We start from the raw sequence: 12899 nt of genomic DNA, 5'->3' as shown, positions 1-12899 counted from the left end.
TGTTTGTAACCAGAGTTACCACTGTACATTTAAATGTACATTTTAATCACCAATCGCCAAGTAAATCCAACATGGTAACATGTGATATCAAAAGAGGAAACTGCCCAGAAATGAAGGGATGGGGGGGTATTTAAAAAGATGAAAGGCAAAGCCAAGAGGGTCAAATCAATCCAAAACATCTTCACTGAGCTATGACTCCAAGGTCTCATTCCTTGCCAGACTTTGCCAGTTCAGACCCCATGAGTGTATATGCAACATAATTTTTTAAAAAATTTTTGCCCCAGTGTGCATCACTTTACCCTTGTTTATATTGAATTGCATTTGCCATTTTACCACCCATTCACTCAGTTTGGAGAGGTTGTTTTGGAGCTCTTCACAACCTTTTTATTTTAACAACCTTGAACACTTTAGTATCAGCAAACATGGCCATTTCACTGCTCAGTCCTAACTCTAGATCATTTATGAACAAGTTACAAAGCACATCCAGCAGGGACTTCACTTTCTCCATTCCTCCATTGGGAGAACTGTCCATTTATTCCAGTTCTTGTTGTTAACCAGTTCCTGACCCACAAGAGGAACTATCCTCTTATTACCTGACTGCCAAGCTTTACTCAGAAATCCCTGTTCACCGTAGGTATGGAAGCCAGACAGCTGTGGCCATTCATGCTACTAGTTTCTAAACCTAAACACACCAGTGAATAAGCCCCATTGATCATAGTAGAATTTACTTCCAAGTGAACATGTCTAGGATTAGTTATGGCTATTAATCTTTAATGTGGGATGCATTCCTAAATCTTATGAATAAATATGAGAAATGCAGAGTTTTAAAACATTTTCAACATGTTGTAGATGATTTGACGTACAATTACTTTGGGGGATTTTCCCCCTCACCATTTTTTATTAACCCTGCTCCCATTCCAGAGGAGAGGGAGGGAAGTTCTACCTTACAATGCATAGCTATGTAAGTCTACTCAGAAATAAAACCCATTTAGTTCAATCAAACATACACGTATCTAGGAGTATAGGATTGCAGTCTGAATCCATGTCTGATAAGTGGCACTTCTTTTAAAATATCACATGTTTCTCTACTTCTACACTGAGATAAATATGAAGCATCTAAGGACTGACTTGTTTTTCTGTTACCTTTGCTAGCTGTTAATGGCTTCACTAACACAAGTGATAAAGTGCTTCTCTATTGGCCAGGATTCAACTAGCCTTGTACTGCGCTAGTGGAAGCTTATGCAAGGACTACCATTGGGGGGTTTCCCCTTCCCACCCCATGGTCTCTGTACACTTCCCCCAAATCCACGTGGGGTGTGGGTGTGGGTATGTCAGAAAAACCTCCAGAGCAGCACAGATAGGAAGGAGAATGGGAATCACTTTGTGTGGCAAGCTGAAATCTTGTCCTGATGGACCAGTGATGTTGAACTTGAATTCCTCCATAAGGTCTCAATGGATGGCTTCTGTTCTGAAGAATAAAAATGATGAGGCAGAGTTTATGTTAATATTTGAATTTTGATAAGTCGTTAAAAATAAAAGCCTACTTTTTATAGTTTGTACAACCTGCACAACTTCTGTAAAACTAAAGGTGACCCATTCTTTCCACTGTATAATAGAAATCTACTTTTCCCAGCAAATTAACACTTTGAAAGCTTTTTAGTGGTAAAGCACCCCAGGCAAGTGCATTGCTAGGCAATTATAATATGCTACCACTGATATATAAAAGGTGCAAGGCTGCAGACCAAAATGGCTTTTAGCACCAGAGGGGGAAAAACACTGTAATTGCCTTAAAATGCAGTGCCTGGAGTGTCTAGCTTCCATTATGAACTGGAATTCATGCATTTTACATGTGTGCACATGCACACCACAGAGAGAGCTCCCTGAGAAAAAGCAATTTGTGAGTGTGTGTCATCACATAAATAAATGGCACCAATAAACCAACAGAACGTTTAAAAGTAATAGATATAATTTGCATGTATATGCTTGCAAAGCTGTGCATCTGAAATTTAGGGTGGTTCCCACCCCCACCCCCTTCCCTTTAGCATGTGAAAGTTTTTGAGAAATGCTGTGGAGTCCCTAAGACAGTTGGATGGTGCCTTACATGCCTCCTTCTGGCAGCACCTGCAGCCAAGCTGGTGCCAAACGTATTGCTCTGCTTTCATTTGGCCCATACCAGCGAGGCTGAGAGTGGGGGTCTTGTCATCTGGGCAGCCCAGGACCTTCATGCACACTGCCTAGGTTTGTGCCCTGAGGAGGTCACTTCAGTGCTGTTAACGCATCAGTTAGACTTCACCCCCAGAGGCGAATTCCATTGTCTCTCAAAGCAGATAGATGCCAGCTATCAGTGCAAGCTTTTCTACTTGCCAAGTGGAACAAACCCCCTTTCCTCCCTCTGAATGCTGTCCTGGGGGTTCTCTTGTGCCCCTCAGAGCTGACTGAGGGGTACAGGGGAAGGAGGGGAAGAAATCTGGCTCTATGTGTGGGGTAGCGTTTCCTTGCCACTAGTCTCCTACATCACTGGGCTTGGGGTAACATTTCAAGACCAGATACCATTTTGTTGAGACTGCGTCATGAAACACAGGCAAGCTTATGTACTGTTTGTCACCTGGAATACATTAAACATTCCCAACCATTTGTGTGATCAGATGCAGCATGCAGGTTTCAAAGATTTCTCTTGCAATCACACCTAGACCCTTGGCACTGAAAAAAGCTGCAGTTCTCAAGAGTGTTGCATTTTAGTAGGCCTGGAGGCGTGTAGAATGCTCAGTGACTTAGAAAGAGAACAAAAACAGTGGCCTAGCAGAATTAGGTAAATTTTTGAAAATATATTCTGTTCATATATTGGTTGCCTCTGCAGAGTTTACTGCAAACACAAGCAACTTCTTCTTCTTTATTGAATTTATATACCGCCCTATACCCAGAGGTCTCAGGGCAGTTCACAGAAGAAAATCAAAATATATAACTACAGAATACACAGTCAAAACAAAAACCCACCACATTTTGAAAGGGCATAGGATATCAGTTAAATCAACCAAAGGTCTGGTTAAAAAGGAACTTTTTTGCCTGGCACCTAAAGGTGTATCATAAAGGCGCCAGGCGAACTTCCCTGGGGAGAGCATTCCACAGATGGGGAGCCACTTCAGAGAAGGCCCGTTCCCGTGTTGCTACCTTCTGGACCTTTCGAGGAGGAGGCACACGAAGAAGGGCCTCAGAAGATGATCTCAGGGACCGGGCAGGTTCATATGGAAAGAGGTGGTCCTTGAGGTACAGTGGTGCCTCGCAAGATGAAATTAATCCGTTTCGTGAGGCTCTTCGTATAGCGGTTTTTTCGTCTTGCGAAGCAAGCCCATTGACAGCTTAGCGGATTAGCGCTATTAGCAGTTTAGCGGCTTTTAGTGGATCAGCTGATAAGCGGCTTAGCGGCTTAGGAAAAGGGGGGGAAAGGGGGAAAAACCCTCAGGAACTTTCGTCTTGCGAAGCAAGCCCATAGGGAAATTCGTTTTGCAAAGCGCCTCCAAAACGGAAAACCCTTTCGTCTAGCGGGTTTTCCGTCTTGCGAGGCGTTCGTCTTGCGGGGCACCACTGTATTGCGGTCCTGAGTCATTTAAGGCTTTTAGGTCAAAACCAGCACTTAGAATTAACAGTGAGCTAGTAGTTCTGGCTGAATGCACTGGACATTTTTGCCTACCTAGGTAGCAGTTGCGGAAGAATAACCCTGAGTCAGTAACCATAGGCACACTTGGCTATGGAAACAAGCTGTTTAATATATTTTTGGGGTTCCATTTGTAGATTCTCTTTAAATATTTTATGATGTGGCAGGGATCTGGTGCATAGTGTAAAATTCACTATGTTGTGCAAAAAGATGTGGGACTCTGGCTTGGGTGCTGTGCCTTTAAAAGCTGTGCAACAGGTGAGCATTCAGCACAGATGCTACATTTCCCTAGTGTGAACATGTAGTGAAGAGGAAATATTTACATGTTGAATTTCTGCCTATTAAGAAGCTTCAAGTACAGGCAGATGCTCTGGATGCAAATAACCACCATTCCTAAGAAATGTAAAATTCTCATCTCCAGCTATGAAGTGTGTGTCTGGCCTAATTTGGACACAGGAGAACACATTGAGAGAATTCTAATTTCCTAGAGAGAGAACTTGGTGCTTTTCAAACAATAGATCATCTGATATTTTACATAGCAGCCAGACACATTCTAGGACAAGGCTGGCACACCCAGGGAACATCTAGAGTTTCTGGAAATTAGTACCCTTACTTTTTGCCTGCTGCATCTGAAAATGTTAACTGTAATTTGGAGGAGCCAAAACCAATCCATCTTTCTCTGTTGCATACTGCCAGCCAGAGTGAGCTTTAAAACAGGAACATTTAGGATTAAATCGTACTGAGGGCCAGACTAGAAAGAACTGTTAATTGCACACGGAATGGGGAGAGGAAGCTTAACTCTTTCTCTTCCTGCTATGGTCCCAACAAGAATCCCTTCATAGAAGCTGCTATTTGCATCTCGAGGGAAGCTCCCATTGGTGCCAGTAGAGGCCTCCCTGGAAATGCAAATAGCAGCTGCAAATAGAATGAAACTTCAAATCCCCCCTGCCCTAGTCCTGAGGCTGCTGCTCTGCCTTCTCTGTGGCTGCTATCAAAAAGTACTGAATCTGCTCATCGACTGAATTCGTTTGCCAGGCCCAGAGCTGCATGGGCTGCTGCAGCCTTAAGGGGAAATTCTGCAAGACTGAGAGTAGCCCCCCTCCCCAACAAGAGCTTAAGGTGGTTTGGAAGAGGGATTGCTGCTCATGGTGTGCACACTTCTCCCGCTAGTGACCCTCGTAAACACTGTAAGGTACCCTGATGTATTACAGCATCTTTAGAAGGATCAGACCACTGAGAGGTTAATTACATGAGAGCAGGAATGAAAGACCATGCGGTTTATCCACTGAAAGCTAACCGGGACCTTAAATTACAGTGACATTGCAAAATTCCAGTAAGGAAATCATTTTGAGAAAACATGTTGACATTTATTTTTCACCCCTGTTAGAGGCATATGTTGTTGATTTGCAAGTATGGGAAGCCTGCAAACAGGACCTAAGTACAGCAGCATCACCCTCACTCTTCATGATTCTCAGCCGCTATACACAGGTGTACAGCCTTGAATAGTAGTAGAACATGTTGCTGTATGATATTCTGTGTGGAGTCTTCGTTTTGAGTACCAAGGCTGAGGTGTGCTCAGATCCATTCCTGGTTATCCCCCAGTTTTCTTTATTTCAGCAGTCTAATTTATATTAGGGGAGTTGCTATTGTTCAACTACTTAGACGTTTGTTTTTATAATCAAACAATATATAAATATTGTTAAATAAATAAAAATAAACAATTGACTCTTTTGTTGTAACTAGATCCCATTCCATAATTTCCATCAGTACTTGCTCATGACTGAATTTTGCCCTTTGTGCAGAACTGTTCCCTCACTAATATATTTTTATTATATTCCAAGTGGTCAGTCTTACTTTTGAAAACAGCTGAGTACAAGTTATTTTTAAAAGGTATGGAAGCTCTAATGTACATACTAGGTTCCCTCCACCAAAGAGGTTTCGCTTTTCAATGAACAGAGCCCACTTGCTTGTGTATTCCTTTGTACAGCTCCTTTCACTGAAATAATAAATCAAGATGCCCATGTATTCTGCAATTGCGTACTGTATCAACAATGCAAACTATGGGCAGTCTGGATTGGGATAGTATGGTGGCAGAAACGATTGCAGAAAAGATCATAAAGATGCCAACGGATATTTGCATTTACTGTCTTGAGTATCTGTGAGTCTAGTGTAATATGGTGCGTGTTAATGAATTTTTAAAAATAGAAGCTGACTTTAAACTGGGAAACATTAGCCCCCACCCAAAAAAAGAAACCACAGTCACGACTTTCCAGGTAAAAAAACCCACCCTCTATTAAATAGTAAGGGACTTCTGGTGTGAATCATATCCTTTTGAAGTATGTTTTCTAGGTGATTGAAGTCATATGGGTTGATTGATAGTTGAGTTATATAAATGTAGGTTCCTGCCCCACACCCTAATTTAAGTACACAATGGATATCAATATTTTTTTTAGCCTATTAAGCTCTCTTCCATACAGTAACTAACACAAGACATCAAACATCTTAAAAATAGATAGTGTTGTTATCCTGATTTTGGTGGACCACAGAGGCTGCTGATTTTAGTCGACCATCTGCCAGGTTTGTAAGACAAGCCCTCTTGAATTCTTGGTTGGAATCCAACATAGTGCTAAGTAAGCATTCCTCAGTGCAAGAATTTCTGCTCATTCAACAAAACATTCTCCCCCTGTGTACCCCCTAAATATGTTCTAGGGGTTACTCTGACCCCCCAGAGACAGATTTGGGGCAGGAGGAGAAGGGAGGAAAGACCTGTTGCGCAGGTAGAAATCCTTGTCCTGACATGATAGGTTAGTTGAATCCTGCCCCTTCTGTTAGAATTCAGTATCTTTTCATCATTGAAAAAACAAACAAACCTTGACCAGACAGGCAAACTCTTTGGCTAATGATTGACACTAAGGGATGCATGTGGCCACCGTAATTAGTGGCCATTAGTTACATATGCACCCTCCAGGTTTAGATGCAGTATGCCTCTTGAAGGCAACTGTTGTGGAGCAACACCATATCCCATTATGTGCTGAAGTACATTTGGAATCTTTTATGTCCTCAGAGTTATGCTCAGGGTTAAGAGAGAGAATGAATGGAAATCTTTTTCCACAATTTTTATCAATGCCGATTTTCATGTTGCCTTTTATGAAACCATCACTGCCTCCCAGTGGTACAAGCTAGCATCAGATATGAAATAAAAGAGAGTTTGTGAGTGCAGGAGCTGATGAAGTATGTGTAGCCAATTTTATCTGTTATTGTGTCTGATATTGGTATGCTGAGTTTTGTTAGACTGTTAGACTGTGATTCAGCCAATCAGAAGCCACGGAAGCAGCATCAGACCTTCGGGTTCCAAAGAAGGTTTGCAAACCGGAACACTCACTTCCGGGTTTGCAGCATTCAGGAGCCAAAATGTTCAAGTCCCAAGGCGTTTGACAACCAAGGTACAACTGTATTCAAGCTATTTTTAAAAAAATACTATGTGGAAGAGAGACTTTATAATGGAGACATCTCCCCCCCACCCCACCCTGTTTGTGCCCATGATGGCGCATTGGGCTACCACCTGGCTGAAACTAAGCAGACTTGGGTCTCTATGTCACCTTGGGTTCCATGATGGAAGAATGTTGGAATACAAATGTAGGGTGGGATGGTCATCATCATCATCATGAAGCTGGAACTTCTGTGTTAAAATCAGCTAGCTTAATAAATAAGTACTTGAGAAAGTTTACGCATCTGACTTTGTCTGCATTAATGTGTCAAAGCAATTCTACTCGTAGGCAAGTATGGAAGTGTTCAGATTTGTGACTCCTTTTTGTCTCTGCTGCCACAGGAAACCTTTACAGGAAGAGTAGCAGGATCCCATATTAGCAGGATCCCATGATCCAAGGTAGCTACAAACTGTAATAATAATAATAATAATAATAATAATAATAATAATAATAATAATGTGATTTCAAAATTATTAGACCTGTCAGTAGCTCTTTGTGTTTGTTGAGTGTATTGTTTGTATGTTGTGTTTGTAGGTGAAATATTCATAAGGAATCACTGAGAGTTAATATCTGGTTCTTTTATTTGTGGTCTTCATGATTTTGCAGGTAATTGGTAGGCAGCTACATGGTATATGCCAACTATGGACTGAGTAGCATAATAGATGAATGAAACTATCAATCCTTCTACAACATATAGCCAGACGTTTAAATGACAGAGAAGTCTTTCAGCAGTTCCCTCTTGGAAGAAGATATGAAACTATATTTCTGTGATGTGGAATTGCTCCATTGCTAGCTCAGCTAGACAGCTAGGTGCTTGAGGAGAATGGGACATTTCTTCTCAGGGTCTAATAATGCATGGATGACCAGCACATACACCCAAAGAGGCTTTCCCTGATGTCCTGCCCCCTGCTGAAATCAGGTTTGCACTAAACCTATTGTAGACAATAGAATGCATTTTTCAACTCTAATTATGTCATGGGAATGATTTGGGAACCCCCAGGGGATGTACTCTGTCGCTTGAAATATCCCCAGATTCAACCTCCCGACTTCTTTCCCTGATCACAGCATTCAGCACTCTGTTGCATGGCCACATTCTAACCTTTCCCTGGGTAGCATTTGCATGGTGAATATGATATGTGATACTAATGATGTAGCTGCAGCATTCTCTATTTCCTGTTATTGTGATGTTTTTTTAAAATGTGCAGCCGGAGTCTCAGAAATCTCCTCAAGTCCATTTCTGTATCTGTGGAGGAGCTGGGTCACACATTAGGTTGTATGAGCAAATACGTTCTCAGGGATGGTAATGCGAAGAAAATTCTATAACATCTGATTCAGCCCACGCTTTCCTGTCTCACACCTTAATGTGTGCCAGTTGGAAATTGCTGTTAGATTGGTTCTGAGCCTTCTTTGTGAAAGAATCTATATTAATGGACTTCTTAGAAATTGGTCTACATTTTGTATTAGAAAATGATTGCAAGTGCATCCTTAAATTGTGTTTTGAAGGTATAATTGATACATAATTGCATTTGATGATGAGTCTCCTTTTTATTTATTTATTTTTTGCCAGGATGATAGGCTGTTTAAGAATATAACAGCCCTGCAGGATCAAGTGAAGAGTTCATCTAGCCTAGCAGTCTCTTCCTAACATTGGCCAGCTGCATGCTTCTGGAAGGCCCACCAGGAGGCTAAATTTTACAAGAAAACAATGTGGTGGCGTGACCACTTTTCTGAAAGATGCTGTCTTGAATATTGCCTCTGGTCATAGTGAACTGCTGTCCCATAGAGATCCAGTTCTTGCACTTGGATAAAGTCTACACTTATATGATTTGAGGGTAGCTACATTATTGGGTTTAATTCTGTAGATTAGTTTTGTTATTCATGCAGATTATGCACATGTGTGACTCCTGGGATGAATCAGAGCACATAGTAATAAATATCTCTGCTTAAGATTGTTTCTTGAAATCTTAACAGTTCTCACTTCATGATACTGGATTCTTAAATGCAATTGGCACTATCTACCCACCTTCATTTCTGTGAAAGGTTCCCCTACCCCGCAAAATTGTTTCCTCTTCTGTTAAGAAGTGTGGAGAAAGGATTCCTGGTAGCGTTGCTCTGATGTATAAAATGGCTTTTCTTTGTCCATATGTAGTATTAGTAAACATCCTCTAGTGTGAAACTTACTCTGAATGCAGTTGAAGTCCTTACATGTACGAGATATTTCAAAAGTGCAACTGGTTTCCTCATATATTCAGTCACACTTGGACTTCGGAAATATTTGATCTTTCTGTAAAGGATACATAAAAGCATGCCTTGCCCTATTTTTCATGGAGCAGCATATTTGCAGTGGATAGTTTTGTATAGTTGGAGTGGCCATGTGTTTTAGGCAATGGTTTGCAGTTGTGCCAGGGGAGCCACTGCAGCAAAAGTGAGGGACAAGTCTCTGAAGTGTGCTATGTTGATCCCTGGGCAAGTAAGATGAGCCTTCTCTAGATTTTTGCTTCTGTCTTCAGAATCAACTCCCTGTACACTGCAGAACCGTTTTCAGGAAACCTAATTGTTTGACCAAAGCATAATTAGAAGTTCATGGTGGAAATATTGACTCAGACATAAAAATATTGATTGCATATGTTATGTGATTAATTAAGAGATTTGTGGGGAACAGACTTCACATTCATGGATTATTGTTCTAGAAGTGCACCAGCAATTTTGCAAATGGGCCATTTCTTTTCATTTTTGTCCCTTCTGTTGTCTCTATACCCACCCCACCCAACCCATTACTGTACAGAAGCATTTTGATTCAGCTAAATGTGAGGTTCAGTTTTAACACTTACTTGCTTACTTAGTCAAACCCTTATTAGACATAAAAATATGGACCATCCATTTATAAACAACTCTCCCAGTTTGCAACTAATAATTATATCTCTAATTTCCTCCTCTTTTACCCTTGGCCACTCCTTTAGTTTATCTAGTTTGTTATTGTTGGACTCCTCTCCATTCAATTTACTATGTAGATAATTAAATATGGACATGAAATACTGAGACAATTTAGATTCTGCAGTTGATGGGACAGCTGCTTGTTTGCCAGTTTTCAGACCTCCATATACTCTCAACCAAAAAACTTTGTTATTTTTGTTTTGAATTGAGTCAGTTGGGACCATTTTTGGGTGGCATCTTTTTGTTACTTTTTGGCTAGAACTAGGTGATATTTTCTTTTTTCGTCAAAGTAGGAAGGTTCTAGTTTGGTACGGTTATCTTTGGAAATTTGGCACAATTTTTTTTTTAAGTTGAAGACATTCATCGTCAAACCAGGGACTAGTTCTGTTTTTAAGTATCCTGACTTTTGGTGGAGTGTTAAGCTCTTCAAACATTTTGAAGATTTCACTATATACTTGCAGAATGTCAGTACAAGAATTGATGTTCTTTAGATTAAAGAGTAAAGGTAAAGTAAAGAGTAAAGGAACCTGACCGCAGGTTCCTAAAAGCAACTAAGTTTTTGCCCCACTACTAGATTCATTTCCCAGGACGATTTTAGTTGGGCCATTTGCTAATGTTGACAAAAAATTGTGTTGTTACTATTAGTTATTTCTAAATCAAAGCTTAAATTTATAGACATCAGCAATGGTTGGTGATTGTTTTTGGTGCGCATCCCAATTCTAAAGTTCACTATCAGATTTACAATGTCACAAAGGACCAGCATATAGTTGTTGACACTACACCCTGGCGGGGGGGGGGGTATGTATATTCCCTGTTTCTATCACCATCTATTGAACCATTCACAATTTGTAAGTTAAAATTATTACACAGCTCAAGCAAGCATATACCTTCCCTATTTATAACCTTGCCTCTAGAGAGTCTTCCTATTTTCATTTAATGTGCGATGCCATTGGTGGTATTCCAGTTTAATACTCACCCTAGCATTAAATGAGGTGTTTGGTTATCTATCAATCAAACTTTCAATGTAAAAGTTTAGTTGTGACCAATTCTCAAAAGAGATATTACTTGATGTAGCAAGGAGGGATATTGACATTTATAAGCAGCAAAATATCATTTTTGGAAGTAGAGCTTGTGCAAATGAAGAGAATTTTTTCTAACTGTTTGACTTCAAACCCTAGGGTGTCTTTAAACAGACCACAAAGCATTGCTTTAGGCCAGCCCTTGGAGTTAGGTTTCGATGCAGGGATCGTATCAGATCGTATAACTCCCCAAATGCATTTCTCATTCATACTCCATGAAGAGCACACTTTTTCTTTCTTTCATGCTTTAGGAGAAGGTGGTAGTAACTGATGATTCAGCTGGGAAAATCCTGGAATTGTAGTACATATAGTGACTGAATACTTGGTAAGTTTATAGTATCTGCCATTTGCATGAAACTGTTCTCCAAAAATGTAACAGGAAGGTCAGCTTTGATCTTGTGTGATTTAGCAGAAAATCTAAGGGGTTTACTACAGGTTTCTATTTGTTGGTTCAGGGAAAATCCCACATATATATTGTAACATGATGATGTTGATCCTGTGTAAGCGATGTCAGGTATATAAACTAATATCACACATAATCTTTACAGAGGATTTGTGTAGTTCCTTACAGAAGTAACTTTTATATGAGAATTTTATAAGTTGTGAAACAAGCTTTAGTAAGTCCTGCAGGCCGATTACTCATATTCCTGAATTGGGCCTTTGCTTTTTAACATCCCGGCTGCCATGTTGTTTGGATTGCCTTATGACAGCCACCTCTGTAATGACAGATGATGAAAAGAATGCTGTCTGACTTCTACGTAAAGGAAAAGTAAAAATAAAACAGATGATTGTCTTCCTTAGCAAAGAATACAGCAAGGGCAGTACGCCAATAAACTACGCACACTGGATGACTAACAGGGCTCCTACAATATCAGTGTAGGCAGGGAATGTGCTATGTTGCCAAAAAAGCACACCATAGGTGCTTCTGAATGCTTTTAGCCCCTTAATGCCTTTCGCAAAAATCAGATTTTGAGGAGAATGGTGCTCATTCATGCTTAAAAAACAATTTCGATAATAAATCATTTTTAAACTGGTGGCCTTAGATTTAGTCCAGATGAATCTATCTGAAGTCTCAGGGCTAATTTGGCTTATATCTACACACAAGGCTGAAGACTGGACTGTACATTGTTGCTTCTTATTAGTTGAACAATTGCTTCTAAAGATAAATAGTTGGGCTTCTGAGCATGTGTTCAATTTTCTTTCACTGATAAAGTATATGTAGTGTATATGTTATTGACTTCAGCAGTTGCTTCTAACAAATGCATAATAATGAAACCATTAAAAATAGCTAGGCACAAGAGGAGCATCCATAGAAAGTTACTTGTTTGATCTCAGAGTATAACTTCTTTCCCCGATGCAAGGGAGATAATTTGTTGTTCTATTATGTGCTTTGTTATACAAATGCATGTTTAGTGGTCTACACAGGTTGTGCTGTAAGTACCTCCATACTATGTAAATATGAAGTAGAGCCCATGGGTGGGAGGCAGGACACAGTACCTATCCACCACTACATATATTCCAAGTAACTCCCCTGTGTACAGAAATCATGTGATAGAGGTGCCTGTGTGTTGAAGGTCAAAGTGTGCTAATGGAATGGGAAGTGACCATAAGGCCAGGAAAAGCCTGGGACCAACCACAGCCGGAAGGGAGTAGAAAAAGATGGTGTTTTAATTTAAATATCAAATTCTGAATTTTGCACATCCACAGATTTCCAAAACAAAATTTGGCTAGATTTCATATATGGGC

General features: G+C 40.3%; 2 protein-coding genes across 13 annotated transcripts in view; one reads left to right on the top strand and one right to left on the bottom strand.

Moving 5' to 3' along the window:
- TMEM86A (transmembrane protein 86A) overlaps positions 1-12899 on the bottom strand; it is a 217064-nt gene that overhangs the window by 77927 nt on the left and 126238 nt on the right. The gene's annotated exons all lie outside the window — the stretch shown is intronic.
- Positions 1-12899, top strand: part of PTPN5 (protein tyrosine phosphatase non-receptor type 5) — a 63536-nt gene that overhangs the window by 7232 nt on the left and 43405 nt on the right. For 6 of the 12 annotated variants that reach the window (XR_014559848.1, XM_083720965.1, XM_083720963.1 and 3 more), the window contains exon 2: positions 11405-11478. The exons of 5 other annotated variants lie outside the window; for them this stretch is intronic. The gene's annotated coding sequence lies outside the window, so the exon portion shown is untranslated. Of the gene's footprint in view, positions 1-8855; positions 8973-11404; positions 11479-12899 lie in introns of those variants that run through there. One more of the 12 variants, XM_083720968.1, reaches the window with a different exon arrangement.

This window comes from Podarcis gaigeae (genome assembly GCF_964106915.1).
Source record: "Podarcis gaigeae genome assembly, chromosome: 1".
Taxonomy (NCBI): Eukaryota; Metazoa; Chordata; class Lepidosauria; order Squamata; family Lacertidae; genus Podarcis; species Podarcis gaigeae.
The sequence above is the reverse complement of the archived record's forward strand: the minus strand, read 5'-3'. Positions and strand labels throughout refer to the sequence as shown.